The sequence below is a fragment of the Myotis nattereri genome (assembly GCF_964212035.1).
Source record: "Myotis nattereri genome assembly, chromosome: X".
Lineage (NCBI taxonomy): Eukaryota > Metazoa > Chordata > Mammalia > Chiroptera > Vespertilionidae > Myotis > Myotis nattereri.
Genome location: NC_138078.1, coordinates 100,342,564 through 100,349,738, shown reverse-complemented (window position 1 = coordinate 100,349,738; position 7,175 = coordinate 100,342,564). Strand labels below are relative to the sequence as shown.

Below are 7,175 nucleotides of genomic sequence, written 5' to 3'. Positions count from 1 at the left end.
TAACTCCTGCCTTCTTGGTTATTTACCATGTGACTTATAATCCTCTTACAGCCCAAGGTCATTCTTTTGAAGGTACAGGGTACTGGGCAAACTATGTGTAGGTATCTCTCAACAACTCCCATCATTTTCATTTCATATTAAGTAGTAGAAAAGCCAGAGTTCCTTTCTACATTATCCTGGAGTCTTGTTTGGAGAACTGAGGTAGAATACTCCAGGAAACTGCACAAGCAGAGAACTAGCACAGGGCAAATCAGGACTGCCATCAAATGTAAGAAACAGAAGAATCTCAGTGCCCCCACTGTTGCCATGGGTATAATAGAAGTGTGTTGAGTGTGGGTAATGTGGCTCTGATCCTAATAGTGTGTGATTGCCATGTCAAGTCTTTCATCATTAACCGATGGAAGCTGTGACTAACAGCTCTATCTGATATCTGAAGCAGTATAAAGCAATAGTCTCAAGAAGGGCCTGGAGCACTATCCTCTTTTTCCTCTGCATGAGCACTCCTGAGTTCCAATGATATTCACATGGGTTTTGATCATCAAGGCCTAGATCCTTTAACAGATCTGCTGTGAAGAGGAATGACTTGAACTAAAAGCACCCTTAATTTAAGAAGCATATCAAATACTATCTAAGGTTTCCATGGGGCAGCTAAAGGGGAGAGATTAACAAGTTACAACTCTGGAATGGCTAGCTAAAAACCAGACTCTTTCATCACAACCTGGTAATAGGCCAACATGTGAAGTCAAACAATAGTGTCAGCAACAGCTGGCTGTTTTGACTTTGCTCTGTTAGAAAAAATCTTCCCTGGGGGATTAAGTAAGGCAGCTGACATGTTAGAGAAACCACTTCTCACTTCATCCAGGGAGGCCTATAATCTAATAGTATCAGTCCTGAAGAAACAGGAGCATAGGGGCATGACTGTTCTGGAGAAGGGAACCTGAGTAGTGCCAGAGTACTTGGCAGAACCCAAGATATAGGTTGTGGGTGATAGTTCCTCAGCTGATCTTATCCAGAGAACAGAAACCTAAGGCAGCCCTGAGTACTTCCCATCACCTCGTTACTTATGACATATAGTCAGCCATTTTGCCTTTTTAGGCCTCAGTTTTTTTCATTTATAAAATGGGATTAAAGACAGCAACTCATGCTTTAAGAAAAGGCCAGGGTTCAAATCTCCACTCTAATATTTCCTATTTGATTTTTTTTTCATGCTGTATTATCTTTAATTAGGTACAAAACCTTTTCCAATCACGTCACCTAGAACTCACTTCACCCACTGCTCTGTTTGGCTGCCAGTCTCTTGTCTCTCTCTTCAGCAATGGTGAGGTGGATACCTTTTCCATGGGGTAGGGAAATCCATGGCTTGTTGCCTTTTACAAAAATATTGGAGAGCTGGATGGCAAAGCTGTTGCCATTGGCATCTTTCACATGAACTACGTCAAAAGAACCAGGTGCCTCTCTCTGTTGGTGATCACACCAATTCTTCCCAGGTTAGCACCTCTGGTCACTATGCACAGGTTACCAGTGTCAAACTTCATGAAATCAATTCTGCCAGTCTCCAAATCAATCTGAATGGTGTCGTTCACCTTGATGAGGGGATCAGGGGAGTGGATGGTGTGAGCATCATGGGTTAGCACAGTGGTTCTCAACCTTCTGGCCCGTTAAATACAGTTCTTCATGTTGTGACCCAACCATAAAATTATTTTCGTTGCTACTTCATAACTGTAATGTTGCTAGTGTTATGAATTGTAATGTAAATATCTGATATGCAAGATGGTCTTAGGCGACCCCTGTGAAAGGGTCGCTCGACCGCCAAAGGGGTCGAGACCCACAGGTTGAGAACCGCTGGTGTTAGCAGATGAGGGATTCCTTTTGTGCCCACAAAGATCTTCCTCACTTTGCACAACTTATACTTGGCCTCCTCAGGTGTAATACAATGAAGAGCAAAGTGGCCCTTGGTGTCATAGATAAAGCGGAAATTCTCTGCAGTCTTGTCAATGCTGATGACATCCATAAAAACAGCAGGGTAGGTTATATCGGTTCGGACCTTGTCATCAATCTTAATAAACCGCTGCATGCATATCTTCTTTACTTCATCTCCTGTTACAGCATACTTAAGTCTGTTCCTTAAGAAAAGGATGAGAGGGAGACATTCTCTCAGCTTGTGAGGGCCGGTAGATGGTTGAGGAGCATCTACCGGTCAGTTTATCCAGCATCCAATGCTTTGGAGCTGCTACACACTTCAGATGCTTCTTGGGACCATGAGCCATGGCTGTGCTAGGCAAAGAAAAAGCTCCTGTTTGATCTTGAGCAATTAATTAACTTCTCTGAACTTTAAGTTCTTCATCCATAAGACATGGGAAGTAATACTTATTGTGTGTGACTTAAGAAAGAAAATAACGTATGTAAACATAGTAGGCAGTTAGTCAATATTTGTTACATCAATAAATAAATGGTAGTGCCTCGCATATAATAGGTGATTTTTAGGTGGAGGTTAATGTTCTTTCATTCTCAATTAGATAGGATATGGAACCATATAGTGAGACAAATTATTCTTACTGAGCCACAGGATCCAAATATCAGCTGATTGCACTAGCAATTAAGTCTGCATCTTCTGTTTTTGTCTTTCCCCTGGACACTATTCTGGCCACAGATGTATATGTTAGTTACACTGATGGTAAATATGTAATGGTCAAAGACAAAAATACCAACTGATGTCAAGTTACCCAGCTAATATAAAAAGAGAGGAATAATCCTTATTTAAGGGTAAATTTGTACATGTTTATAAATACACACATAACCAGAATTCTGCATGTAATCTCAAGAGGTTCATAGGTCCTCTAAAGCTCCAGGTTAAGAATCTTTAGTACACAAGACCAGAGAAGTAGGGCAACCGGTCAGATAATTATCTCAATAACCTTGTAAAATTCCTTGCAGAAAGTTTTAGGTGTGTGTAAATGAAAAAGTAACATTACTAACTTTTCAAACATTCATTTTATTTATTTATTTTTAGGCTTATAAAACTATGTTCACTAGTAATAAAATACAATTAAAATAAGAAACAATCTTGACTATAAATTGGCAAATATAAAAATGAGACTCCCAAACATTCATTTTAAAAGAACCTTGCTTCACATTCTTAATTCCCAATTTTTAAAAATTTCCTTTCCTTGAAGATGACCACAAGTCTTTCTTGAAAAGACGAAAATCGTAGCGGGTTTGTAACATTTCCCTCTGTCTTCAATTTCCTATGTTAAAGTTAGCATGGTCTATAGTTGGTGGTCAGTAAGCATTTTAATTTAATTGTAGGTAATTAATTTAATTTAATTGTATTACTCCATATATTGCCATTGTGATTATGATAATCAGTGATTATGATAATCACTGTTTGAACTCTAGAGCTGCCATGTATACTCCTATATAGTTGTATATGCAGAACTATGCCCATTGACCATTGGTATCATGGACATACCATATGTAAGTTTGTCTTTTAGTCTATAGTTTTAACTTAAAGCTCTTTGTCCCCTGGTCCTTCCTTAGAAAGAACAGCAGCCCTAGTCCCAATTGCAGCACACCTGGTATTCCATCTGTTGCAGTTTCCCCCAGCATCTGCAGTCTATGTTATAAAGTCCTGACTTTGGCACATCTTTATAGCATTTTTCTGTCCACCCAGCTTGTGGCTGTCCCTCTTTAATCTATCATATTGCAGCTGTGTGAATATGAGACAGTCATCCATTTTTCATTCTAGAGTGGCTGTGTTTTAGTTATTATTGTTTCTTTGCAAGTAGACTGGCTATATTCCAAACTTGACCTATCATTGAATATTTAGTACAGCTCCTGGGTTGTGCTGGTAAAGCAAAGGTCCTTCATTAGAGTTTAAATCTATAATGTGATTATGTACACACAGGGCTGAAATTTTGTCCAGGAGTTAATCCCAAAGGGTTTATGATGGTGAACTTTGTTTCAGTGGAAACATAATCACTCCAAGCAGCCTTTGTTTATGAAGACGGAAATAATAGCCTTCTTCCTTACTATATCAGTGGTCAAATGCGTCAGACAGAATGTTCTGACCAGCTGAAAATTTTCATTTGTGAGTCACTTCCTCTTTCACTGTCTCTTATCCCAAATCATTCCTTCTAAGCGTAAAATTTGTATACTGTCCTCCAAGAGTATGATGGCCCCATAGAAACCTATTATATGAGTTATCCACATTGCCGTTGAATTTCAAAGTCATGTTTATTGTTCCAACAGTAACTTTAACTTTGTGTAATAGATTCCACCTATTTAGGGTCCATGAGAATGTTCATATGACTCTTTTCCTAAATCCATTTTGCAATGGCTCTGGGGGTTTCCTTGGGGCCCTAACACCAAAGCAGAAAATAAACTCCTTAATCTACAAGTGAATAAATAGAATATGAAGAGCAAGGGAAATGAAACTGAGTAGCAAGGAAAAGGCTGCCTAACCCATCAAAGGCAGCTCCATGCCAGTAGGAAGTAGAAGATCAGAGCCATCCCTTTGGTTTGTGGTCTCTTCATTTTGTTTCATTCCCTACTTCTACTCCCTCTCTCTCTCTCCCTCCTGTTTCTCCTTCCTTTAAAAACAAGTAAACAGCAAGTTGTGGCTACTGACCTTGTGGTAGCTCTTACTGTGTGGTGACTCATGCTGAGAAGCAGGAATAATTTGCCTGGTGGGGGAAGGGAGAGAGTTATGTCAGTGTGTGGGCCTGCAGGACAATTGAGTGGTAGGCATACTCAGCTAATGCTGTAGATGGAGTTAACTCTCCCGAGAAAACCCCAGAGGCCCAGGGGCATGACATCCCTTTGGTGTAAGAAAAGAGCTGAGAAAGGGCAGAAAACCTCTGCCCTAATCTCATCCATCAAGTATTGAATTTCTGAGGGGTACACAGAGGACTTCAGGTCTTGATTATTACAAACCTAAATCTGAAGGATGTGTATGAAGGAGAGCAAAGAGCATAACCATAAAGAAAGTGCTGCTGGCTTTAAACCCTTTTCCTTGTCCTATCTTCCAGGGACTTGGGGCTTTCCTGATGCTGGTGTTCCTCTGAACAACTCTCTGTCCAGCTTCACCAGCCCAAGTGTTGTCAAGCATTCCCAAAGTTAATCACAGTGGAAATCATGAGTGGGAAGCCTGACTCACTCCATGATAGGGTCTTAGTCTCTGCCTGGTTGTCTTCTCCATGTTTCCCAGGCATGTTTGGTGTCAACCAATCAGGAGGAGATGTTAGTGAGAAGCTACTCTTTTCCATCTCTTTCACTGCACATGGGTCTCCTCTTTTTTTTTTTTTAAAAAAGTAAATCTTTATTGTTCAGATTATTACAGTTGTTCCCCCTTTTTCCCCCCATAGCTCCCCTCCACCTAGTTCCCACTCCACCTTCTGCCCTTACCCCCCCCCCACTGTCCTCATCTATAGGTGTACGATTTTTGTCGCAGGGTCAAAGGTCATACACATGGAAACTGTAGCTATTTCCATCCACAATGTATCCCTGTGCTCGGAAAGTTCTCTCACGACTTGTTCACGCTCTACTCAGAAAGGGTGCAGAGCCACGTTATGGCTTTTTAAAATAATATATTCTCTTATGTTTAAAATGAGGATTTTGCTACCAAAACTGAGGAGAAAGCAACACTACAGCTGCTCTCACCACTCTCGCCCTTCGGGTGATAGTTGTGCGTGGGGCTACGAGTTGGTTAGCGGGCCGTCGATGAAGCCGTCTGGGAGGCTCTCGCGGTTCTGCCGGCTTCCCAGGGGCCGTCGCAGCCTCACAGGGGCCGTCACAGGCTTTCAGGGGCCATTGCAGCCTCGCAGGGGCCATCGCAGCCTCACAGGGTCTGTTGCAGCCTTGCAGGGGCCATCGCAGCCTCACGCAGCCTCACAGGGGCCGTCGCAGCCTCACGCAGCCTCACAGGGGCTGTCGCAGCCTCGCAGGGGCCGTCGCAGCCTCGCAGGAGACATCACAGCCTCACAGGGGCCGTCGCAGCCTCGCAGGGCCCATCACAGCCTTGCAGGAGGCATTGCAGCCTCACACAGTCTCTCAGGGTCTGTCGCAGCCTCGCAGGGGCCGTCGCAGCCTCGCAGGGGCCGTCGCAGCCTCGCAGGGGCTGTCGCAGCCTCACGCAGCCTCGCAGGGGGCGTCGCAGCCTCGCAGGGGCCGTCACAGCCTCACAGGAGACATCGTAGCCTCGCAGGGGCTGTCGCAGCCTCACGCAGCCTTGCAGGGGGCGTCGCAGCCTCGCAGGGGCCATCACAGCCTCACAGGGGCCATCGCAGCCTCGCAGGGGCTGTCGCAGCCTCACGCAGCCTCACAGGGGCCGTCGCAGCCTCGCAGGGGCCGTCTCAGCCTCGCAGGAGGCATCGCAGCCTTGCAGGGGCCGTCGCAGCCTCACACAGCCTCGCAGGGGGCGTTGCAGCCTCGCAGGGGCCATCACAGCCTCACAGGGGCCATCGCAGCCTCGCAGGGGCTGTCGCAGCCTCATGCAGCCTCGCAGGGGGCGTCGCAGCCTCGCAGGGGCCATCACAGCCTCACAGGGGCCATCGCAGCCTCGCAGGGGCTGTCGCAGCCTCACACAGCCTCGCAGGGGCCGTCGCAGCCTCGCAGGGGCCGTCTCAGCCTCGCAGGAGGCATCGCAGCCTTGCAGGGGCCGTCGCAGCCTCACGCAGCCTCACAGGGGACATCACAGCCTCACGCAGCCTCGCAGGGGCCGTCGCAGCCTCGCAGGGGCTGTCACAGCCTCACGCAGCCTCACAGGGGACATCGCAGCCTCACACAGACTCGCAGGGACCGTCACATCCCACATTGGGGTGAAGGTGCAAGACAGAAGCTCCTCTCGCTGTCTCTCCTGCTGCTCCCTTGCGTATCGTTGATGCTGGAAGTTTCTGAGAGCAGTCTTCGGGTGCTGGACATCATGCTTTAACTGGTCAACACGAAGTTTGGCATTCTGTCTTTTGTTGGGAGGTTCCTTGCTGGACAAAATCTCCAGGCGTTCTAGCTGGCTGAATATCTGGTATGCTTGCTTGGATTTCTTTTTCTACTAAGTGCAAAGACTGCTTGTCTGCCATCTCCCATGTGAGACTGGATCTGGTGGATCTGCTTGTGCGTTTGCTGGTATAGCGGTTACCAGCTGGTATAGCCCAGCTGGGTCCGGCTCCAGCTTCCTCTGA

At 45.7% G+C, this 7,175-nt stretch overlaps 1 pseudogene across 1 annotated transcript; it reads right to left on the bottom strand.

The window, feature by feature from the left end:
- Window positions 1-1,266: 1,266 nt before the first annotated feature.
- Window positions 1,267-2,267, bottom strand: LOC308511370 (small ribosomal subunit protein eS4-like; annotated as a pseudogene). Its single transcript has 2 exons — window positions 1,830-2,267; window positions 1,267-1,650 (listed from the first exon to the last, which is right to left on the bottom strand). The product of its transcript is annotated as a small ribosomal subunit protein eS4-like (transcript).
- Between the last annotated feature and the right edge of the window lie 4,908 nt (window positions 2,268-7,175).